Source organism: Myodes glareolus, chromosome 12 (genome assembly GCF_982192425.1).
Source record: "Myodes glareolus chromosome 12, mMyoGla1.1, whole genome shotgun sequence".
NCBI lineage: Eukaryota > Metazoa > Chordata > Mammalia > Rodentia > Cricetidae > Myodes > Myodes glareolus.
Window position 1 is genome coordinate 63,793,267 of NC_142037.1, and position 26,828 is coordinate 63,820,094.

Here is a 26,828-nt window from a genome sequence, read left to right on the forward strand (position 1 = left end):
ACATAATTTTTGTTTTTGTTCTTGTGTTTTGTTTTGTTGACAACAAACAGAAACCATTACAAAAAAAATGCAACTGCTCAAAACAAAGAGCCTGAGTAATCATGGGGAACTCTGTTTAGTTGTTGTATCTACAATACAACTCCTGTACCCAAGGCTCAAGGCATGGAGAGGAAGGGGGGTAATAGACTGTAAGTCAGAGGACCAAGAAATCTGCAGTAAAAATGAGTCTCCTAGAAAAGATAGTGACTCCTCATTCACAATACCTGAATGATATGGCTGCCTAAACAATACTTGAGTAAGGACACTACAACAGACATACTTGGGTGGAAAGGAGAAATCTCATAGGTCCCCACAAAGAACTATATGATACTCAGAGATGCTGAGAGGAGGAAATGTAGTCTTTCTCACAGGCAGAAGCCTCCTGATTTATTCTCTAATACCAAGTGGTCATTTTTGAAACTGTGTACACACAGAAAACACTGACCAGAGACTCAGTCCATTGTATTCATATATCTATGTGCATATACATATATGCATACATATACATGCAGGTGTGCGTGCATGTGTGTGTGTGTGTGTGTGTGCACAAGGATAACAAGTCAGGTATTTGAGAGGATGCAAGGGGATCCATGGGAGAAATTGGAGAAATTGGAGTAAAGAAAGAGAATGGAAAGAAATTATATAATTTTATTTTCATAAGAAATAATACAACTTCAAAATCTCATCTTTAAAAATCTGACTGCCATGTTTGTTGCCCATCAGCACGCCACTCCGTGAATCCATATTCTCACAGGGAGAAGGGAACATAAAGTATGAGATGAAGGTGGGCAGAGTCACATAGATGAGATACTTGTATTTGAAGTTCTTAAAAGTAATTAATAAATTATTTTTTAAAAAAGTTTCATTACATATGTGGCATAATGCTGACCTCTGAGTGTTTATAGACTTTAGGATGCATCTGTGAAAACTCTTTCATCTAAGCAAACATGTGTTTAGAAACCCTTCTATGTATGCATTTGACTTCTGTCAACCTTAACTTCAAATTGGGACACTGTTGACCACAGTTGATGTTGTGGTCACTAGACCTCTTTGTCTGTCTTCCCAATATGGGCAAAATGATTATATTCTGCTTTCCATTATTAAAAATAAAAAGAGAGCTACAATAACAAATCCAACTAGTATGCAGATGCCTAGTCCTGTGTTTTGACAAATGTGTTCTTTTACAAATTGTATTATGGTTTCTGTCAACTCTATTATCTTTGTATAGTTACAATATATGTTTCACTGTCGTCTTGCATTTCACTGTATCTAGAAAGACAGTGTTAATTACTAGAGGACAGTTGTCTGTCACTGAGCAGTGGCTGTTTTTGCTGTTATATTGGCAGAAACAGGTGTTAATAGAAAGTGCGATGCCAATGATCCCAGGCTATGGAGACATCTGTAAAGCTTGGTTTTTGTTTTCATCAGTTTGAGATCTTAAGCAGCCGGCTTGTTCCATGAATTCTTTCTCTATTCACTGTTCTAGCTGCTGAGATTAAGTTGCAATTATTAATACAAACAAATCACACAACTGGAGACCAGCTAGCACCCATAATACCAAAGACTGTGCCTCAGTCTTGACCAATCCTTGATTTATCCCAGTGATTTATGAGTTCACTTGATGCTGTGAAGCTATGTGAGGAAACGACAAGATCTCAGACTGAAAGGGCTCTGAGCAGACCGTCACAGCAGTGGAGATCTATGTCCACAGCCGACTTCCTCCTACTCAGCTCCTTCTCATTTCATACCAATCAGCAGAACCCACTTTTATCCCAGTTGAAAATTAAACATTTAGCTTTTTGGTTCAATTCCATTTAATGTCCCATTTGATTCCTGAGTGTTTTCTCTTCTGTCACAGGTTCTATTCTACATACACATAAAAATATCCTTCCTTCCTTCCTTCCTTCCTTGGTTCCTTTCTTCCTTCTCATTGATAGAATAGTGTTGTATCTGAGCCCTGTCCCACAGAGTGAGGAGCTCCTGACCCTTGTGCCTCCTTGTTCTAATTTTATATTGTGCTTGTCTTTGGGATAACAAATGACACATTAGAAATTCATATCTGAATCTGAAATGGTAAACTTAGTCTCTGTTTCTTTGCTCTCTGTTAATGTCTCTGCATATCTCTCTCTCTCTCTCTCTCTCTCTCTCTCTCTCTCTCTCTCTCACACACACACACACACACACACACACACATATATATATATATATATATATATATATATATATATATATATATAGAGAGAGAGAGAGAGAGAGAGAGAGAGAGAGAGATGCACACTTACACATGTGCACTTGAATGAATTTTGGCAGTTCCGAGGATTAAGCTCAAGGTCCTATGCATGCTAGGTAAGTTTCCTCAAACCAAGTTACATCTTTTACCCTGTTCTGTTTTCTTTTTCATGAACATAAGCAAATGAAGAAATAAGACTTCTATGGCAAAGGCTTAAAAGAAGAAATCAGACTATAAGAAAATATACACATGAAAAATATATTCTTTCCATATCTAGATCCTGAAATGTCTGTGATTGCTACTAATGGAGATAGGAGTATAATTTAAAAAAAAAAACACTTTTGTCCTTCCATCCAGTCCAGGCACAGTCTGCTACTTGTCTTGCTTTTAATTCTGCCTTTCCTTGGGTCATCAGGGAGGGCATATTTTGTGTTTTGAAAGTTCTTTATCATGGAACTTCTATCACATGGTGATAACAGCAGATCTCCAGCTTAGCTAACTTCCCTGAATTCAACAAACCAACACAAGAGAACACTTGTACTCCTAATACATACCATGCTTGAATCAGCAAAACACAGCGTTGGACACTTCAACTCCTCTCATCCTGTTCGTTAACTAAATTACAGTTTGCACAGGCTTCCTCTCCTTTACTCACTCCCTTCTCTATGGTCCTGGACAGTGGCATGCCATGCCTGGTTTGGGCCTAGTTGGCACGGAATAAATGTGCTTCAAAAACTTTGTCTGGATGAATTCAACATGAGAATCATAAAGAAAGAATACCAAATCCACAATTGTCCAATTAAAGCAAGCTGTATTTTGGGGTACACTCAGAACTGGCCAGCTGGCCACATCACCCTAAATTGGGATTTGAGAGAGCAGCCCCTGTTGGCCTTTTGAAGTTCCTTTTATAGGTGTGAGAGAGTTGACTGTTACACATTGTTAGAAAAATTGTTAAAAAAAATGAAAGGAAAGGAACAAGGTGAAAGGGGTTGCAAGCATTTTATATCAGATCCAGGAAACAGGAACATCTTAACATACAAGAACTTAACAGACGACAAACAGGAACTTATATTCTTAACTGTCTTAACTGCAAACAGAACCCTTAACCTCCAAGGTATGTTTTTCCTGTTTTGATATCCCATTAACTTGCAAGATACATTGTTCCTGTTTTGGTCTCACACAGGCTCTCAGTCACAGAGAGCACACCTACTCACTGACACAATGTCTTAATGAATTTAGGTTTAAAACCTGCTACCCGCCAGACAAGGTCACAAACACTGGAAATATCAATCGTCCGCCTCTTCTTCGAACAGACAATAAGCACATAGGTAAAAATATAATACGAACATATAAAGGCACTGTGTATTGTGGGACAAAGCAAGTTGGGGTAAGAGATCGATAACATACATGAAGAGTCACTGGTCGCATGGACCAAAAAAGATCTATTATAATAAACCTATTTAACATTCTCTAATTCATATTAAAATTAAAAGACTTGAGGGAAGATGGAAAAGCTCTTTTCCTATATGAACATATAAAACACGATCATACTTAAGTTTCAAATTTTGTCTACAAGTTCGTGGCCTTATCAGCATTTAAATAACATCATTCTAACTGCTGCAACAATGCTGTCTTCATAAATATATTCAGGAAATGCATTGAACAGTAGGTAAAAACCAAGACACCCCCAAATCTCAGTCTACCTGTCTTTCTGTCTGCCTATCTGCTGATGTGCCTTTCAGTCTATACACCTATCTATTCTTCCATCTACCCACTCATCTGCTTATTCATCTACTCCAGCCAAGCGTAGACAGTATGGGTCGAGAGAATCATAACCAAGATTATGCTCACAGACCAATAAGCTAGGAGACACATTTTCTGAACAGTACCTGGAAGCAAACACAAACTATTTAAATAAATATTTGATTACTCCAACTTTTCAATTAATTGAAGAATCCTGTTCTTCGAGGGGGGGCTTGTTCTCAGGAAGAATAGTTCTAAAAGGGGATATATCCTCGGGGAGCATACATGGATTCATGGAAACTTTAAATTTCTGGAATTTAGGTAAAAATCAAATACCAAAATAAGTACCATAAAGATAAAATCTATTGAAACTGAGATACCATCCCTGAAATTTTGTATCTCAGTATTAAATTGAATAACTCTTAATTCTCAAGATCAGTCACAAGAGAAAGTCATAAAGGCATAGCCAATGACCATTTCTATGGTCTGTCCTCTCTCTATATATAGGCAGACAAAAGATGAGCTTAATTATTCTATAATCACTACAGTTTCCTCAGGCCCATTGCTCTTTGACCTTACAGCTGATTTTCCCTGGACAGCTTAATACTCTATCATTTTATAATTGAATTTCCTACATTGCTTTTATTTAAGGTCAGCTACCCATAGATATAATCACCTGATTAAGAAACCTGCAGCTACAGAGTTAAATGCTTCGTGCTTTCTCTTCTAATAGGATGGTTTAGATGGTCCCAAGAAATGTTTTTAAACTGTCACTTAATCCTTTTTATCTAATAAGTTCCCTACAAGATCATCGTGATTATCCCTAATATTGTGTAATTTATCTTAGAAAATCTTTGTCCATGGTATAAATGCTGTCATCAATAAAACTAGGAGTTCATGTTTATCTTCTTTCAAAATAACAACATGCTGCCTTAGGATGCAAAGTTAACTCTAAAACATTCATTTCCAGCCTGTCCTTAAATAAAACAAAAAGAAAAAAAATCTCAAGTCTCAATGTTTACTTATCCCATTCATATTAACTGACTAAGATCAATTACTTTTGGATAGTATTTAGTCTAAAGAGCTAGTACAAATCAGAATTATTTTTTAATTGGTTTCAGGTGAATTTTGTCTTTTTTTTCAGTCAAGAGCACTAAACCCAAAGTCTTGGACTTTCTAGGCAGTCATTCTACCAATGACCAAAATTCCAAGTTCAGAGCAATGCTGTTTTTGGCACATGAAGGTATTTAGCAGTGTCAGGGTAATAGCCAACTAGGAAGTATTACAATGTAGCAGTGCCTCTAGTCAAGGATTTCTATTTAACTTAAATTTATATATTAGAAAAAATATTACAAATGACATTTTTTCATATATATCTTTACAAAAAAGATGAGCACCATCTTTTCCAGAATACTCCTCCCAAATTAATACATTCCCTTTCTTTCTATTGGATCCAGGATCTAGGATAAAATTCTCATGAAAGACATGTGGCTCCAGCATTCACAAAAAGCTTCTGAGCTGGGCTAAGGACGTCAGTTTTGGATTATGACTAAACGTAGGCTCTAACAAAAAGCTGAAAGGGAATTTGAACTTGGAAGGCAATGACCTCCAAAAAAATAAATTCTTCCTATTTTTTGTCTTTTTCATTTTCCAATGCATTATTATTAAAACTTAATTTTGTCTTTTCAATCAAACCTAACATGTAGTATATTTTGTTTGATTTTATTCTTCATGTTTATGTCCATGAATCATGACACAGACACACAGGGTGGGGGGGCACACAAAGGACTTCTTTTCACCCTGGCTTTGCATATCCGGGTAAAAGAGAAGCTTGACAGAGACGGTACCTTCTTACCGTCAAGGCTGAGTACCAGTCAAAGTAGCTGAAGCTCTGCCTGGGACAGTCTACAGCCAGTGAACTTCCAGCAGCAGAAGAACATCTGCACCTGACTTCTCAGCCCGAAAGATGCAAGAACACAATTCTCCAACCTGGATACCCTTGACCTCAGCTTCCTTTATTAGTCCCAATTTGCAAAGCAAAAATTGCTTTATTCCTGTTGTGTCAAACCATCTTTTTACTTCCCAGATTGCAACTAATATCTCCTAATGATACAACTCGTTATTAATCAGGCAAGATTTGCCAAGCCAGCAAGGTTTGCCTAAACAGGTTTTAGAGAAATCCGGCTTTTCTTCAGATTAATGTGATGAAGAACTCAACAAAAAAGAGTTTTACTTTTCTTCTGTCTACATAGTAATATCAGAATATTTGGGGGAAATAATTTTGTTCCTGTTCTCTACTATGTACATAGCATCAAACACTTACTTGTTTTAATCGATTAATTAACTGATTAAAAATAATAAAGTTATTGAATGGAGTGAGTTTTATTGTTATTGTTATGATATTTAGTGTTTGTTTTTTAGACAGGGTCTCATTCTATAACCCAAAGTAGCCTAGAACTCATTATGTGGTGCTGTCTGGACTTAAATTTGAGGCAATCTTCTTCCTGAACTCATAAGTACTGGATTTACAGGAATGAAAGGCTATAGCCAACTCTAAACCTTACAGAACAAAATACACATCTATTGAGTGCAAGGCCCTGAAGCCCTGGCCCTCTATATTTACACAAAGGAATTGAATATTATCCTGGTTTAGTAAGGTGCTGGTAATAGGTTTTCTTCTAAGATTTATGACCTCACTAGCTATGGGTAGAAGCTCAGATTTGCAGTACCAGTCAAATTCTCTCTTACTTAAATCCAATTAGAGAGCTGGTAGTTACTTCAAAGATACGGGTGCCACTACTGCAGCCCTTACCATTATCATAACTATGTTAGTTGAAATTGTGATTCATAGACCTACAGTTAGGTAGGACTATCGGTTGCTTCCTTCTCTTGAATGCATGAATAGCTCCTTCTGATGCTACTAAAGCTATTTCTCAGAGAGAAATCTTTCAAGTCAAAGTCAGCTGAGATCATGCGGATCTTGTTTCTGAAATATATGATGTCTTTAGCAAAGGGGATTTATCTTCAACCTCTGGAAGGTATTCAAAGGTAACAAACAGTAATAGCCTATATTACTTTGAGAATACCTTTTACTTTTCTTTTTTTTAAAATTTTTATTGAGCTCTACATTTTTCTCTGCTTCCCTCCCTGCCTCTTCCCTCCCCTTTAGCCCTCTCCCAAGATTCCCATGCTCCCATTTTTCTCAGGAGATCTTGTCTTCTCTATTTCCCATGTAGATTAGATCTATGTATATATCTCTTAGTGTCCTCATTGTTGTCTAATTTCTCTGGGATTGTGATTTGTGGGCTGGTTTTCTTTGCTTTATGTTTAAAAACCACCTATGAGTGAGTACATGTGATAATTGTCTTTCTGGGTCTGGGTTACCTCACTCAGTAATACCACTTTTGGGTATATGTCTAAAGGATGCTCAATCGTGCCAAAGAACATGTGCTCAACTATATTCATAGCAGCATTGTTTGTCATAGCCAGAACCTGGAAACAACCTAAATGCCCCTCAATCAAAGAATGGATAAGGAAAATGTGCTACAGTTACACAATGTAGTACTACACAGCAGAAAAAAATAAATGATATCTTGAATTTTGCAGGGAAATGAATGGAGCTAGAAAACATTATTTTAAGTGAGGTAACCTTCTACTTTACTAATCAGGAGATTTCTCATGTCTGGTATTGGAGTTTTTATTTGTTAGATAGTTTAAGGTTGTTTCAGGGATCATTGTTACCCCAGGCTGTAAAATGTCATTTAAACTAGTTATGTATTTATATAATATAGATTGTATATATGTAATCTTAGATAAATAAATACTAATATGATTTGTTGTGACTATTTAAGACATCCTTAGTGTTAATTCACCCTCCTTTATACCTTTATTTTGATATTGACCACATTCTTCCTTTCCTAGTTAAATAAAGCCCCCCCCCAAATTTAAATTTAACAAAAACCAAAAATAAGCAATTCACTACAGTGGGTCCAAACTTTAGTCTTCTGATTTCTGAGCAATCAAGTTTTGCTGTTCCTGACTTCCTAGTATACCACTACCACTTAGTTAGCATTCTATAATGCTATGTAGATTATTGTTTGGCTTAATGTAAATAACAAACAGATTTTACTCCATTTTATGCAACCTGCTAATAAATTCCCAGATGTGGGTTCATTAGAGCAGAAGAGACACTGCAGTTTGACAATGCTGGCAGAGGAGATCAAGTGGTAGTTAGGAGCCCAGTACCTCCTAAGCCACTATGATGGACTTCAAAGCAACCTCTCAAGGTGCCTGTCATTGACAGTTTCCTAAGAGAAGACAGAGGATGCTGAAAAGCTAAAGGTACTGCCCACATTTTACAATGTAGTTGTGTTGCAAAAGAGGGGGTTGCTTGTTCATCCCAGCCACAAGACTAGCTTAGCCCAGAAATTGTATTAATTAAATCATTGCTTGGCCCATTAGCCCTAGCATCTTATTGTCTAACTCTCACATCTTGATTTAACCCATTTCTATGAATCTGTATATCGCCACATGGCAGTGACTTACCACTGTCTCTGGCAGCTCCATGGCTTTCCACTCTCTGACTCTGCCTCCTTTCTCAAAGCATGTCATTTAGCTTTCCCCGCCTACCTAAGTTCTGCCCTATCAACAAGCCCAAAGCAGTTTCTTTATTAGTCAATGAAAGCAACACAAAGACAGAAGACTTTCTACACCACAGTTGGGAGAAAGTGTATATATAATTCATCCCTATAAGATCTATATAAAAAATTAGAAGTCCAAAGTATTGAAGAATCTAAAATTTCTCAATTCAGTCACTAAATAATGTATACTTACAAGAGAATCTGTAACTAAAACAGAGTTTGGGTGAACACCATGCTGCATGATCTCTTTCAACCCCTTGCTCATGTATCTTTGGCAACCTTGAAATACAAAATTCACCCATGCTTTCTTTCTATGTGGAGAGATATGTGATGTCCATGTTTTATAGTCTTTTTAAAACAAAACAAAACAGCAACCTGAAAAATAGCAATTCTGAAAGGATGAAATTGTTATGTGTCACCACCATAGCACAAGCCAGTATTTAACTTTGAGGACAGTTAAACAAAAAGATTCAACTATTTCTCCATTATTAAATGTTTACCTCTTTCTCTGTGTATTGACTTTGTATATATTTTTCTCTGCTGCTATCTGGCAGTGTCTTTTCTTTTCTACACAAAACATTTGCACATGCATTTCTGATCTTATATCCACACAACCTTGCAAAGACTCAAAGCTTTTCATTTGTCTCAGAAAGAAAAATTAAAACTACATCTGTCCAGGCTTATATTGAGTACATACCTGGAACCAATCATTGTAATCAGAAATTGTGACACAATCATTTGCCCTAAGTCTAAGGTGGACAACTTTTGCTATAATTAGTCAACACAGCATAGAAAGGAAGACTTTAAGAATCTCAAGTATATTTATTTATATTATAATATACAAAATGCCATTGCTATGACAAGACATCTGACAAAATCAACTTAAAAAAGGAAGAGTTTATTTTAACTCATGGCCTGAGAGGATGCAATTCATAGTGACAAGGAAGCAAAAATGTAGCAGTAGGAGCTTCGGATAGCTGGTCACACTGCATTCACAGTCAGGAAGTAGAGAGGGGTGAATATTCCTTTCCTTCTTTTAGTCTCTGCCCTCAGCCCAGAGGACTGTAATTGTTTCAGTTACATCTTGGAAGAAGAATTCTTTCTGGTTTCTTCACTGGCTGACCCCAAGGTGTGCCTCCAAGGAAATGTTAAATCCAGGCATGTTGACAGAGAAGAACCTTAACCTCACAGTATGTGTAGCTACAAATTCTAGTTTTCTCCCATCAGCTAATAGCCAATGCTTAGGTATGCTTAATATATTACCAGCAGTAGTCCAAGAACTTTACACTTATTTATTAAAATTTTCATTTTCAGTGTCCTATATAATAGCCTATAATAACTCTATATGATAGATGAACAAGAATGAAGCTTACTAGGATTAAAAATGTCTCTAGGTCACATAATTAGAAAGTGGCAATATCATAGCAGAATACATCTAGGACACACACTGTTAATTATCGTAAAGTTTATTGGATTGCTATTAGAATAACGACATAACCTTTCACACCTTTCAGTGCCAGGAGCAAATTTTCTGGTTTATTTATTAATAGAGTTCCTTATTTCTATATGTGCAGGAGTAGCTGGCCAACAAAAATTAGACTTCATGTTTATTTGTGGCTGTGCTTTGTTTTGTTTTTATTTAGTTGTTTTATTTTACTTTTTGAGGAAGAGAGAGAGAGAGAGCACACATGAAGTTGGGTAGGAAGGAAAGTGGGGAGGTGTCTGGAAGGAAGTAGGGTAGAGAAAAGAATATCATTAAAATACATTATATGAAATTCTCAAAAATTAAAGTAAAAAATCTAAAATCCAGATGCAATAGACAGATGAGATGTTTTCTGAATAAAAATGAGGAAAATTTGCTGTGGGATAATGCTTTTGTACACTGTAAAGATTTGTCACCCACATTGGTTTTATAAAATGCTGATTGACCAATAGTCAGTCAGGAAATATAGTTGGGGCAACCAGACTAAGAGAATTCTGGGAAGACAAAAGGTCAGATGCAGTTGCTACCCAGATGCAGAGGAAGAAAGGTGGGAATGCTGCACTGAGAAAAGGTGTCAAGTCACATGGATGAACATAGACAAGAATTATTGGTTGATTTAAGTTGTAAGAGCTAGTTTGTAATAAGCCTGAGCTAACAGGCCAAACAATTTGTAATTAATATAAGCTTCTGAGTGTTTCTTTGGTGCTGTGGGAGCTCCTTTCCCTCCTTCAGCTAATAGCCGCTGAGATACCAGCCAATTGGGGCGTGGTCTCTCACTCTTTAAAAAAGCAGCGGGTGTCCTCCACTCCCTCTCTCTCTCTGGCTTCTGGCTCTGCTTCTGGCTCCTAGACTCCTTTCCTGTTTGCGCAGAGGGGCTGTTGTCTGGGACAGTAATCTGTAAGTTTTTTCCCCTTTGAATAAATAACCATTGTATTAATCGTAATTCCAAACTGGTGTGGGATTGTTTGTGACTTACGCCTTCACTTTGGAACTGAATGGTTACGTGACAATGTGGGGCAGAAACTTCTGTCTACAAAAATCAGATTATTTTATGTGGGATTGAGGGACTGAATGCCCAAGAAGACTTCCGGGTTTCTCATACAGATGCTTTGTTGCATGACGTAATGAACTAGGTTTCAAGAAAAAAAAATTCTGAGAGGGAAACCAATAAATTTACCTTTAAAACTGTTAGTGTCTTTCCTCCCCCTCTGCTTTTAGTTTTAATTTACCCTGAGAACAAGACAGTAGAAAGCTACAGCAAAATTCTGATGCCTTAATGAGAAACCATGATTGTATGTGTTCTCTGAAGGTGACTCTCTTTACAGCTTAATGTGAGAGAAAATAAAAAAGAGACTTTAACAGCATAATTCAGCAGGTCTATGTTCTATCTTTTAACTCAAGGGGGAAACAGTCCATGGGAGTTTTATAAAATGGTCTTGAACGATTCTCACTCATTTCCTAGGCTCATTTACTGGAGGTAAATTAGTTTATGCTAGCTCCTCTCTCTCTGCCCCAAAGATTACACAGTCACCTTGGCAGGAAGGAAGTGGTCTAAGGTAACAACTGTAGAAAAAAACATAACAACTGTTCATGGAGGAATTGTCTGCATTCAAGAAAATCACCCAGTATGAGAAAAAAACAGGCTTTAATTAACAGCCGCTGAGATCAGCCTTTCTGATGGAAAAACTTCCTTTCCCGGATCATTCAAAACTCTGGATGGCCTTATCTAGTAGTGGTTCTCTGTTCCCTCATGTTAGCTGCACGTTTCAGTGTTTGTTAATTCTTCAGAATGTTTTTCTTAGTACTATGGATGTTGGTTACAGTGACCTCATTTGGGCAGTTCTGAGGGAGCATGACTCTTTTGTCCTTTTTTACTTATGCTCCATGATAGTCCTTTTTGTTGCTAGTACCTGGTCAGTTTTCAGCCACAGATCGTAGCTGTATGTTTTACTTTGCACAAACTCCTTATCTGAGGATGGCAACCCCTTGTTGTCATTGTAGGCATCTATCGCAATGATGTTCTAAATTGTTAACTTGTTTTAAAATCATGAAAACCAATGTCCTGAAAATGTAGGCATCATTAGTGTTTCGTAAGTGTGTGACGCGAAGCTTATATCAAAATGCTGACTGAAACCCTTCTTTCTTTCAGAGATAATGAGTCACTCACTGTTTCTTAATTCTGACACAGGTACAGCACAGCAAGACAGATGGAAAGTCAGTCTAAGTTCTACATAAAATGCGGTTCCCGGGGCATAGTTAACAAGGAGAACCTCCCATGCCTCCTCCCTGTATCCAGGTTCATTGTTTTCCAGGAGGAACTGTCAGAATGAGAGTTTTCTTTTTCCATTCTGGGCCCAGTGTTTGCAGACCTGCGAATAAACTGATAACAGTGGGTTGAAAAGGTGAAAAGACAAGGTTAGTTTATACGGCATTTGGCGAAGAGTAATTCACCAATACCCAGGTTTGTCTTTATATACCAAACTTAATAAACTGTGGTGGTGTAAAATCTGCAATGGGGAATTGTTGAAGGTTTTATAGGACATTTTGTGCTACTAAAAATGAATATTCTATCTTCGTGGCAATTGAATTTGTAGAATCTCTCTTGGAGGGCATTAATTCATCTGTATTTCTTGGAAATTCTGCTCTAGTTGGGTAAAAAAACATTCAAAGATGGTGATTTTTGAATTGTATTTAACTTTATTGTTTTTTCCTTAAAGTAAGTACTCTCTTCCCTTTGCATGTCTGAGTGAGTCCCCCAGATGATTCATCTGCTCTTAGAGCAGAGCACAGTGGGTAATGAACATGCTCTGACCTTTGTCAGCCTACTCCTCCTGAGCACAGATTTACTCTCAGTCTAAGCCCCACTGCAAGATGAAGGGGGAGGGGAGTAGAGGCATTGCAGAGGGCGAGCAAGTGAATGTGACGTCATTCACAACTGCAAACACTGCAATGAGAGTCAGTATTCAATTTTATATTTATCTCTCCATAAATTTGATTGATAGATCCTTGCTATACCATCTATCAAGTCTGAATTCTGCCAGTTTTGGCTTCTCACTTTCAAGGACATTTTAATTTGATATAAATTTAATAGAAATATCAGGGAGTTGAAGGTGAATACAAATGTTGTGCCCAGCACTCTATATATTTCAGTAGACTTGACCTATAATATAGTGTTTATCAAAAGAATGAAGTATAAAATGCTTTATGTAAATTTTGGGGTAATAATTCAAAATAAAGAAAATTAATTTCCTGAATAAAAATCTTTTAAAATTCCTTCTGGAAATTTTTTATGGATTGATTATAATTATCTAATATAATTATAATTTTTATTTTAATAAAAGAGAAAGTTATTTCAAATTTTTGGATTTCTATGGTGGAAATAATTCAAATCTTTAGTGCATAAATATGAGCCTAAAGACTCCAGCTTTTCCATGCAACCTCTTTAGATTATAAAGTAAAGCAAGTCATTTGCCTCCAAATCACAGACCATTTATTTTGAAAATGCCCATTAAAGCCACTCCCATCAAAAGTATTAGTGGGAATTCCATAGCTCACAAGCTCATCTATATGACTGTTTGAATGATTTATAATGCCCTGAGAGATTGGGGTCTATATATAAAATCTTTAATTCCCACTCAGAGCCTTGCAGATTTTATCCAAGAGCTAATAGTGTTAGTCTAAATTGACCCTAAAGGGTCAGACTTGCTAATACACATTTAATTCTTTCCATGGAAGATCATCTCCCTTGAGAAAACTACCCAATCATGAAAAGTAACAAAGATTTGCAGCAAGGGTCTGACACTGAATACAAAATAAGTGGAGAATGAGGTCACTAAGTTTTGATCACAGCCCTGACAAAATCTCTGTCGGTACCACCGGGAGTTTGGATTAACTAAAGCTCATGACTTCTAATCTAGAGAAATGCAGGTGGCCCTGAGACCCAAATAAGAGAAAATCATGCAGTCCACATGGCAAATATCTCTGAGTGTAGAAGAGTTGTCCTGTTGGGAATGAGCTCCTAGGAATTGCAGCAAAATTTTGGTAAGAAACATGCTTGTATATATTCTCTGAAGGTGTTTTCTTTCTACTGCTAGGCTTAATGCAACAGAAAATATAGATCCGTTTGATAGTATAGCCCAACTGTGATCTTTTAATAGAAGGAAAAAGGCGACCTTGCAGAGTTTTGTAATGCAGCCTTGAGCTACTGTCATTCACTTATTAGAAGTACAGAGCAATTCTTAGTTAAAACATCATAGAATTTTAAAGTTTATTGAAAATTATAGTGAGTGGTGCTGGTTTGAAGTTAATAAAGAAAGTAGTACCAAAATTTGGCCTTTAAAAAAAGTTCTTTGTTTTTTTAAGCTCTATGTTTTTCTCTGCTCATCTCCCTACCTCTCCCCTCCCTTAAACCCTCCCCTAAGATCCCCATGCTCCCAATTTACTCAAAAGATCTTTTCTTTTTCTACTTCTCATGTAGATTGGATCTATGTATGTCTCTCTTAGGGTTCTCGTTGTTGTCTGGGTTCTTTGGGATTGTGATTTATAGGCTGGGTTTCTTTGCTTTATGTTTAAAAACCACCTATGAGTGAGTACGTGTGATAATTGTCTTTCTGTGTCTGGGTTACCTCACTCAAAAAAATGTTTTCTAGTTCCATCCATTTGCCTACAAATTACGAAAAAGTTAGAATTCAACAACAGTGCTACCCCCAGGAAACCAACAAACTCATGGAAGTTGAACAGTCAACCACTGAATCACCCCTGGGTCAAGGAAGAAATAAAGAAAGAAATTAAAGTCTTCCTTGAATTTAATGAAAATAAAGACACAACATACTCAAACCTATGGGACACTATGAAAGCAGTGCTAAGAGGAAAGTTCATAGCACTAAGTGCCCAATTAAAGAAAATGGAGAAAGCACACATTGGAGACTTAACAGCACACTTGAAAGCCCTAGAAAAAAAAGAAGCTGATTCACCCAGGAGGTCTAGAAGACTGGAAATAATCAAACTGAGGGCTGAATCAACAAAACAGAAACACAGAAAACAATCCAAAGAATCAATGAATCAAAAAGCTGGTTCTTGGAGAAAATCAACAAGATTGACAAACCCCTATCCAAATTAATCAAACGGCAGAGAGAGAACATGCACATTAATAAGATCAGAAATGAAAAGGGGGACATAACCACAGACACAGAGGAAATTCAAAGAATCATTAGATCTTACTACGAAAGTTTATATGCCACAAAGTTGGAAAATGTTAAAGAAATGGACTTTTTTTTTAGATAAGTACCATATACCTAAGTTTAACCAAGAACAGGTGAACAATCTAAATAGACCTGTTAGTCACGAAGAATTAGAAGCTGTTATCAAAAATCTCCCTACCAAAAAAAGCCCAGGACCAGATGGTTTCAACGCAGAATTCTACCAGAACTTCCAGGAAGAGCTAATACCTATACTCCTTAATGTATTTCACAATATAGAAACAGAAGAATCATTGCCAAACTCTTTTCATGAAGCTACAGTTACCCTGATACCAAAACCACACAAAGACACAACCAAGAAAGAGAATTACAGACCAATCTCACTCATGAACATTGATGCTAAAATACTCAATAAAATACTGGCAAACCGAATCCAAGAATACATTAGAAAAATTATCCATTATGATCAAGTGGGCTTCATCCCAGAGATGCAGGGCTGGTTCAACATATGCAAATCTATCAATGTAATCCATCATATAAATAAACTGAAAGGAAAAAAACATATGATCATTTCATTGGATGCTGAAAAAGCATTTGATGTTGTGGGTTTTTTTGTTGTTGTTATTTTCTTCTGTGTAGCACTCCATTGTGTAAATGTACCACATTTTCCTTATCCATTTTTCCGTCGAAGGGCATTTAGGTTGTTTCCAGTTTCTGCCTATGACAAACAATGCTGCTATGAACGTAGTTGGGTACATGTCCTTGTGGCACGATTGAGCATCCGTTGTATATATACCCAAAAGTGGTGTTAGTGGGTCTTGAGGAAGGTTGTTTCCTAATTTTCTGAGAAATCACCACACTGACATCCAAAGGGGCTGTACCAGCTTTCATTCCCACCAGCAATGTGGGAGCGTAAAACAAGGTTCTAAATTAATCATTTTAAATTGTTAGTGCAATTTTAAATATCATACCCTTCCTTTTTATTGAAGGATAGGATAAAAGTCATTTTACTTAAGGATGCTTGTTCTTTTTCAGAAATATTATGGCATAATCACAGCTTGGATTTTCATGACTGAAGGTATCCTCTGCCTGCATTGCATAAATGAGCTCATCCAGAGGAGCCCAGCTTTTCTCCCCTGGTGCCTGAAAGTGCTGGAGCAATCATCAGTCACATGGAGAAGATTCCAAAGGGCTGCAGCAATTGTTGGTCACATGATGAAGGAGATTCCAAGGGAATTACTTTAACTTGGCTTTCGTTCCTACTGAGCTGAGAATCCATTTGTCTATCCCATGCATGTCCACTTAGGTGATAGCTGCTTATATAACACAGTACTAAAAAAACAACCACTATGAGAAAATCATAAACCATTTCAACTTGAATATTAACTTTGTTTTCTTAACTACTGACAACTGGAGAGCTAGTTCTTGTGGAGGTGGCAAGTTCAAGATAGAAATTTCTTTTTTGGCATACCCTAAACATTCCTTGACTACTCTTTTCCATGGCAGTTACTTTTGAAGGAGTTCATTATTTCATGAAAGTTTGTAAGTTACTTTCAGGAATTATATCCATGTTTTAATTACACCAAAAATGTCCATATATGTCTTCAGATTCCTAATTAGAAATTAAGTATCTTATTTTGGGAAAACCTGATTTCCCCCTCAAAACTATTATGCTATTTAATGGGCTCAATGTTTTCACCACTAAACTAAAGTAGCTACATCAGAACCAATCATCTCTGCTCTGCCACAGATGCCACCAATTCAAAATACAAACTCATAACTCATTTCCTCTAGAGTCAATGTATTCTTTTACACTCTGTTTAAGAGGTAGCCTTCTCCTGCCTCGGTGGCAGATTTCAGGGCATTTTCTTTGTTCATTGAGTCAACTGACCCAGCTAGTAAATATCACTTAATGATTTTAAGTAAGTGTCCACTTTCAAATCTCAGTCTTACTGCAATCGTCAACTTTAATTGTGAACTGGATTGAATTTAGAGTCATGAAGCTGACATGCTTCTACATGTGTCTGTGGGAATGTTTCCAGCAAGAGTTAGATGAGGAGGGAAGACCTACCTTAGACATAGGTAACATGCTTCCATGGGCTGTGAGTGCAGACTAAACAAAAGGAGAGGGAGAAAGCTTGATTAGCTTATCCCTCTCAGCTGAACTGGGGATGCAATACCAGTTGTCTCACCCTTCCAACCACCTTGCCTTCTCTACCGCCATGGGCTGTAACTTGTTTTTCAATGAACCAATAGACATCCTTGAGCCCAGACAAACAAGTCAATCATTCAGTGCACAGCTATTCCACTGTTATTTGTGATTTTTAAGCAAATTCCAAATGCATAAGTCTGTGTGGTTTAAGAGAACTAAAAGTGACTGGTGTGTTTATTCCTCGGAGTGTACTTTGTTTCTGTCAGAGGTGATGCATTTTTAATAGACAATTAAATGCTATGATAAAAAATGCATAAGCATGTTATTCTGAGCTTTCCTACTGGTGAGTGAATCCTAAGCTCATTTTCTATCGCTATTACTTGGAATATAATCATAATATTAAAAAGAGTCTATTGAAAATTACCAAATGATCTATCTGCTCTTTGTGATACAGGAGCCACATGAAGTACACATTTAGATTTTAATTATTTATCTAACTTACATTAGAAACTAATACCAACTGAAAATAATGACTAAGCAAAATTCTAGCTCTATCTGCCATAATACAACAGAGAAAAGAAAGTTTTCTTGGTTTGCACAAGTTTACAGAGTTCTTTTTTTTTACTGAAATTTCCTCTTTCAGGGAAGAGAGTCTACTCACAAAAATCAGCTGGAAAATACTTCCTAAGAACGTAAGAAGGAGGCTGAAGGATTTCCTCCTCATACAGCACACCAATAATTGACTTTTATACTCAGTGGTGCTCTGTTTAGCTCCCTTGTAGAAGAATGGTTCAGGGCCATGCTTTGAACTCAGAGTGAGACCCCAAGACCCCTTCAAAGAGGAGGGACTTCAGCAGAACTTGTCTCTCTTCTTCAGATTCAGCATTCTAAAAATAGAGGAGATTCAGATGTGCTGCCCACCTGCAATCCCAGTACTCTATGGGCTAATGTAGGGTCACTGTAAATTCAGGGTCAGCCTGAGCTACAGAATGAAGCTAGCCTGGGATAAAAAGCAAAATCCTGCCTCAAACTCCTCCCGCTCAAAAATAACAATAATAAAATTGTAAATGAAAAATCATAAAATAATAACTTAAGGGTACATTTGAGAATAAAATATATTGGATATTAAGTTTGCTGTTGTCCTAATATCTGTCTGAAACAAACTTACAGAAGCACAACTAAATATTAGCATAAAATAATTATCTAGACAGTTTAACTGAAAAGTATGTTGACAGATACTCATGTGAAATGGAGGCGGTTTGGGTCTAGAAATGAGCAGTACACAAAGGAAATGAAGCAACTGTGTATCTGCCATTTAAGTACAAATTCCACCTGGCAAGGGAGTTTCATTAATTCCCCTTCCAAGAAAATATATCCTTTGCTACTTTTCAAAGGACTCTTTACTTATTCTCTCCGGAATTTTTGCTTAATTTAAAAAATCTCCTCTCTTGTTTTCTAATCTTAAAAAAAAAAAAGTGTCTCTGTCATTGCCTGCATACATTTTTAATTTTTTATTATTTATTTATTTTTCCCAGACTGATCACATTTTCCCTCCTTTCTCTCCTCCTATTCTCCTTTCCCCACCCTACCATCTTCCCCATCCCCCATCCACTCTTCCTCCTTTCTCTTCAGAAAAGGGCAGTCCTCCCATGTTCATCAGGCAGCCATGCATATCAAGTTGCAGTGAGACTAGGCACCTCCTCTTCTATTAAGGCTGGATGAGCCAACCCAATAGGAGGAAAGAATCTCAAAAGCAAGTAACAGAGCCAGAGACAGGCCCTGCTCCCACAAGGAGTATCACAAGAAGACCAAGCTACACAACTATAACATGTGCAGAAGGCCTAGTTAGTCCCATACAAGCTTGGTGGTTCAGTCTCTGTGAGTCTCTATGGTCCCAAGTTAGCTGATTCAGTGGAGTTTTTTTCCCCAGTGTCCTTGGCCCCTTGGCTCCCATAATCCTACCTACCCCTCTTCTAGAAGATTCCTGAAACTCAGACTAATGTTTGACTGTGAATCTCTACATCTGTTTCCATCAGTTTTTGGATGAAGTCTCTCTAATGATAATTGGACTAGGCACCAATCTATAAGTATAGCAAGATATCATTAGAAATCATTTCATTGGTTTTCCTTTTCCTTTCTTCTTTTTTTTTGTCAGTCATGTTTGTTTCTATCCTATTCCTCCAGACTGTCTAGCCTCTGGGTCCTGGCCCTCTAGGCAGTGTCTTGATTGGGCTCCCTCTCATGGCATCGATGTCAAGCTGGACCAGTTATTGGTTGGCCAATTCCATGATTTCTAACCCATTTTTAAACTATAATATCTTGTAGGCAGGCAAATTGTAGGTGAAAGGTTGTATGGCTCTATAATGCTGGAGCATCAATATTTGTCCTTTAGGCTTAGGATATCTAACAGACTTTCTGTGAAACAGGAATGTTGAAGGACTTCTCTACCTTGTCTTGGCAAAGATTGGCAGTCAACTTCTTTGGTGTCCTGTTTGTCCATTTTAGACAGCATATTTTAAACAGTTGAGACAAGGTCAGTTTCTTAGTCAGTAGCTAACTTTGCCATAATGAGTGTAAACTCCATATGAAGGGTCTTCAAAGCCCATCATCTTCTCTGAAGTAGATTGGTGCTGCCAGCATCAGATATAACTCACTATCATGAAAAGTCTTATGTTATAAAGACATCTAAAATAACATATTCTGTAGATTTCTGGACAATTATCTATATAAAATACAGGTTTGATCTTGAAAGCATACCTAACATGATTACAAGTTTGATTTTATAGATGACTAACTACTATAAATGGCTGTGTTTTGATAGGTACAGTTAATCTCCTTAGGTTGGAGTTTTCTTTCTCATAACTTCTATAGGACTCAATTTGGATAGATATTGTTCAAATTTGACTTTTTCATGAAATAGCTTGCTTTGTCCATCTATCGTGATTGAAAGTTTGCTGAGTATAGTAGGCATGGATGGCATCTCTGATCTCTTAGACTCTGTAGGATATGTGTTCAGGTCATTTTGGCTTTTAGAGTCTCCATTGAGAATTCAGATGTAAATATAATAGATCTGTCCTAATGTGTATATACTTGGTCTTTTTCCTTTTTAGTTTTTAATATTCTTTCTTTGTTCTATATGTCTAGTGTTTTGATTATTTTGTTGCAAGGGGACTTTTTTTCTAGTCTAATCTATTTGGTATTCTGTAAGCTTCTTGTAACTTTATAGGCATGTCCTTCTTTAAGTTAAGAAATTTTTTTTCTATGATTTTGTTGAATATAATTTCTGGGACTCTGAGTTGAGATTTTTCTCTTTCTTCTATCCTTTTTATTCTTTATAGTATCCCAGATATTCTGGATGTTCATGTTTGGAATATTTTAGACATAACATTTTATTTGATCAATTTATCTATTTCTTTTATCATATCTTCAATGTGTGAAATTCTCTCTTCCATCTCTTGTATTATGTTGGTAATGCTTGCCCCTGTAATCCTTGTTCATATATCCAGATTTTCTATTTCCAGAGTCTGAGTTTTTTATGGATTTAAAAATTTTTATAGATTATGGATTTTTATCTCCATTTTCAGGACTTGAACAGTTTCCTTCACCTCTTTGCTTTTCTTGAACTTCATGGTATACCTTAAGGGATTTATTTATTTCTTCCAATTTTTGTTTGTCTTTTCCTTGATTTCTATTAGCAATGTTTTCATTTACTCTTTAAAAAAGCCTATCATCTTATTTTAAGGTCATTTTCTTTTGCTTCAGCTGTTTTTAACTGCTCAGGTCTTGATGTCCTAAAATAGAAGGTTTCTGTGATACCATATTGTCCTTTCTGCTAGTGATCATGTTCTTACACTGGCATTTAGGCATCTGGTTTTGGGATAATTAAAGGTTTAGGTATTGCTTACTGAGTTAGTCTTTGTTGGATGGTGTTTTGCTCTTTGGTTTCTGTTTTTTCTCTGATCATCTGGTCTAAGTGATCAGGGCTCTCATGACTTATGAATCTTCAAGTTCAGTGTGGTGTCCCTGCTGAGGTTTTATGACCTGCAAGACCTCTGAAGTTTTGGGTGCCAACTTTGTCTCTCTACTTCCAAGTACCTGTATGGCTTCTAGGGTTCTCGATACCTGCTTCTTCTCTGGGATTCTTAGTACTGTGTGATCTCCAGTACAACAGAAGTTTTCTGCCAAAGTTGTGGATCAGAATATGGAGCCCAGGGGAGAGGATGCATTCTGAGGTTGTTAGGCAGGCTTTAGGGAGTTTTACTGGTTGATGATGGGTGATATTTTACTATGGGGTCTGTGAAATCAGCTTGGTATCCAATAAAGCAGCCAGAGGTGTGGACTTGCGTACATTTTTCAAGAGAAACAATGAAGCATTGCTTTACTTATCTGGGGATGATTTGAGCTTGGTCATCTGAAATCTGTGCCTAAGATCAAGGGCTAAAAGAAGATGTGAAAATTCCAAATGTGATACATGACACTGTAGCTTACTGAAAATTCAGAACATTTTGTCAGTGGCTGCAATAGAAAATAAACATCAAATTGATTAAACAAGAAGAGATTGATAAGGAAGCATCCTTTCAGGAAGCCTACATCATTTATTTTTAAACATTTTATGGTAGATTAATATACACTGCTCTGGGAACTGTTTCATAAAAATAATACAATGTAATTGCATATGTGTTTCTTCTCTCTCTCTTTCTCATGAGTGTGTGTGTGTGTGTGTGTGTATGTGTGTGTGTAAGTAAAAGGATACATGTATCTACAGACATATCAATGTAATGGATGAAAGAGAAAGGTAAAAATCTCAGTATCAGGAGAGGGACTTTATAGCTAAACTTGAAAGTGAGTTGTTGTCATGATTGTACCTTCTGAAAAACCCACACCCATGTCTTGGGTGTTACTATCTTTTATTTTAAATTGTGCCTTTCTCTCCCATAACACCATTTCTTAAACCTATATTAAAAATGTTTTCAATATAGTCCAACTGCCTCATACAAAAAAGTAAATCCTTAATATCAACAAAATATACTTTTATTGATTTGCAGCATGAAAATACCTTCAGAAATGAATATTACAATCGTTGACTTAAACATAAATTTATATATAAGCAATATTTCATATGTTTGATTATAATATACATTCATATAAATATGTATTGCATGGGTCATATACCAAGACTACGAACAAAATATATGTTAGCTAGGCATCTGGGATTTAGAATTCTCCTATAGATACATTATTACTCATCTTCATTTTCATCTATAAAATTTTTAAAATACTTAACTCAGAAATCTTTTAGTCACTATATCAAATCCTGAGAGACCTGTTTATGAAGGATTGATTTCTTAAGACTCCCAATCCCCTAATTTTCAGTCCCTGGTCACTGGGCTCCTTTACTTCTGGACTGGTGAGGTAGACTAACAGAGCAGGGAGAAAAGGGTAGAGGAGAGTGGCTCACTGCAAGACAAGAGAGAGGTAGAAAGACACAGGGGCAGCACAAGGTTTAACTTTCCAGGGCATGCTCTTGGAAACTAGTTTCTCCCAGTAAGCACCATTTCCAAAAGTTACCATGGTCAATAAACAATGCCATCATAGCATTCATCTATTCATAGATGAATCTATTGATAAGATCAGAGCCTTTATGAGTCAATTTCTTCTCAATGAGGACCAAATCTTCCATACATCAGTATTTTGAAGGGACACTTCTAGACCAGTGATTTTGCTTGAATTTTTACCAACATGGAACATACTTTCATGGGTATCTTATATTATATTATATCATTAGAGGATTTTAGAATTACTTTTAGTATTGTGGACGGTTAACATTTGAAAATGATTGATTTCAATTTTATGTAATTTGAAGTATTTAACCCTGAAAGTGAGGTGTTGATCTAGGCAAGATTTCTCAGTATCATTACAATCAGCATCTAGAAGTAGCAAGATTAGCATTCCTGAACTGTGCCTATTTTCTAAATCAAAATTTTGAAACTCTTTTTAATACCAGAACTCAGGAGGATAAGGCAGAGGCATTGCTAGTTCCAGGCCCACCTAGGTGACATAGCAAAACCCCACCCCAAACAACCAACTCATTTTGGACTTTACCTGACTTAATGTTTTCTACAAATACTTTATTATGAACAGCATTTCCTCATGATGTTTTCTACATATCCTTAGTCACTGTAATTCAAGGACTAACCAGAAATTTCTTAATGTCCCCTTCTTCCAGATATGATGTGGCTTTAAATTAATTTGGCTTCCGGCCTTGTGACAGTGTTATCTGCTACACTTTGAGAAAAAGATTATTTGTAGAAACAGTCTAAGCTGACAGCAAATCAGAGGGGCAGGTCCTGATCTTGTGTTTTAGTGGCCGTCACTTCCTGAACCCACATTTATCCACTACCCATCCCTCAGCGTTCTCCATCGATGTTACTCATACCATTTGCAAAGCAGTTTTGCATGAATTGGTGAACACCATCTTCCCTTTCTGCAGAGACTACACTGTGATCATTACTACTGAACACAGAGCCAGCAGAACTATCTCAGGGTAGGTACATAGTCACCTGCTGACAACATGCAGTCCTTATTGATAGTTATCAGACTTGACACGCTTCATGCCCTACAGTCTAGGTTTCTTTTTTATATTCCTGATATCATATATAACTCCAGAGCATGCTATTTTGCTTTGCACAGGAAAAAAGCTTCCAGAGCTAGCTACATTCCTGCATGTATATTACTCCAGCTTTTTACACACATTTTAGTTTGTTATGGAATCATACTCAATGCAAATATACTGATCTGCTTTTTCCCCAATAACTTTGTTTGACTGAAATCTTACTTGAATGTATGAATTATTTATATACTGTTATGAAAAGAAAAATGCTTTCATAGACATGTACATCACAAATTCTCCCGACTTTTTGGGTTTGGAGATTGTTTTGTCTTGTTTGAAAAGCTGCAGCTCCATTCCAAGGCCCTGTGAGCTCTACAGGTTTACATTATCAGGCGCTTTATCATGGACCACTTGTCCTTTCCTTCTATGATACATTGATGAGTAGAAATGTTAAATTTTGCTAAAGTATAATTTTGATCGTTTTGTGCTTATACTCAGTGTGTTCTCATTAACTTCGTGCACTTCAAGTTCAAGGAAATAACTTCATATTTCCTTCTATATCTTCCATACATTTATATTTAAATTTGAAGTGCTGCATTCATTTTCTGGGTCATATGTCTTCTCTTTCCTGTTTCTTTTTTTGTTTTGATTTTGTTTTTTGTTTTCAAGACAGGGTTTTTCTATATAACAGCTCTTGCTATCCTGGAACTAGCTCTGTAGACAAGGCTGTTATCAAACTCACAGAAGTTCATCTGTCTCTGCCTTCTGAGTGCTGGTTAAAGGCATGCACCACAACCACCCAGAGATGACTTCTCTTGTCTAAATCCATGCCTACTGCTTGCTTTTGTTTCTTCTCTAGTGGCCTGAAGAAGTAGAGTTGTTTTGCTTTTTGTTGTTTTTTGTTTGGTATTCATGTTGGGTGTTTGTGTTTGCTTTGTTTTGCTGTTGTTTGTTTGCTTTTTGTTGTTAGCTAGTATATAATTGCCAGTAGACCTAATCCAGTTCAGTTTGTCTTCTCATTCCTGAAACTTTTTCTAACACAATCAATCTCCTCATGTCAGGAAATCTTGTTGGTAAAGTGTCATCAGGTAACTAGGTGACACACTGCCAATAGTTTCTCAGTTGCACATCATGCTCTGAGATATGCACCGCAAACCAGGCCTCGGGCAGGAGGGGGGAGATCTTTGAGATACATGAGACATTTTAGATACAAATAATAGTATGTTTTAAGTAAAACACTAAGCAACTGTTTCTTACAGAGCACACAGAATAGCCAATGGATCTAAACAAAAAAAAAAAAAAAACAACAACCATAGATTTTCCATTCATTACATAAGGTACAACCACAAGCATTTAATTTTATTGCTTAGCAATATGGGTTTTTTATTTTGCAATAAACTTCTTTATAGCAATAAGATTTTAAAAAGTGTGTTTAATGAAAAAATAAGTAGTGAATTTCCACCTTTAGGACAGTTGATGAAAAGCAAGTGACTCGTTTGTCTTTATTTATCATCCAATGTAGCAACCAATTTTCTTAGCCATTGTAGAGGTAAGAACACAAAATTATTCTGTAGAATTATCTGCATCTCTTCCTTTAAAAGTTACAAATCCTATCTACCAATAAACTCATCCGTCTGAAGAGAAAGGCAGCACATTCAAAGAAAAGCACCGCCTCTTGATTTTTGAAGCATGACTGCTCATTTAGGACAAGCTGTTATTCTAAATTAATTTAATTTCAAATTTTCTTGTAAACATATAAATAAAACAATGGGTTTGTATGTATTGGCACCAATGGAGTAAATAAAGCTTGGGAAATTATTAGGTGCAATTAGTTTATATCAATCTCATCAAAGGCCTCTGAAAGATAACCAGTTTTAACTGGCTTGTCCTTTTCAACCAGTTTTTAAAAATTAAAGTAAGGTTCTTACAGTTTTATTTTGTGTTTCATATTCTGAGATAGGCACTTATATTTTAGCTGAAATGGATTGGAAATCACTTTCTAGTACAAGCTGACCCTGACTCCTGGTAATCCTCCTGCCTCAGCCCCCACCACCTGCAAATGCTGGGATTATTGGTATCAGCCACCTTCCTGTTTTGCAATATTCTTTCTGCTACATTTATTTTTTCAGTTGAATATCTATATGCTTTGAAAGTTGTTATACATTTAAATATAAAATTATATGGCTTTGGTGACATTTCAAATTATAATTATAAAGGAAGATAGTATGATAAACATTTTTTTATTAAGTGAAGATATTTATGGAACAAAATCCATTTGGAATGGATAATGGTACACACATAATCCACTGATTTTAATATTTTTTCAATTGATGTAATTTTACAAATTCATAAGTATTTTACAAACATAGAATAATTGGACCACACTGTTTTTTTGCTATGATGATCTTAAATGTAAAATGAATTCTTCATTATGGCATTATGTGCTTCTTTTCTGCCTGTCAATCAGATTTCATTGCATGTGACAATCCAAGATCTACTTGTGTATTGTTTGTTTTAAAATGCCATCGAACACTTTGCAGATGAACCCTCTAAATTTCAGCAGTGTTTTTTTTTTCAAGTATTCTATGAAACATGCACATTGTTCAGTAGTAAGGGAGCAACTGATCAGATTAAATAATGGTATTTGAAATGACATATGTATTGGCCATGGTTCCTCGGGTGCATGGGGGGGTGGGAGGGTCGATGGAGGGGGAGAGGGCTAGAGAGAAGGGA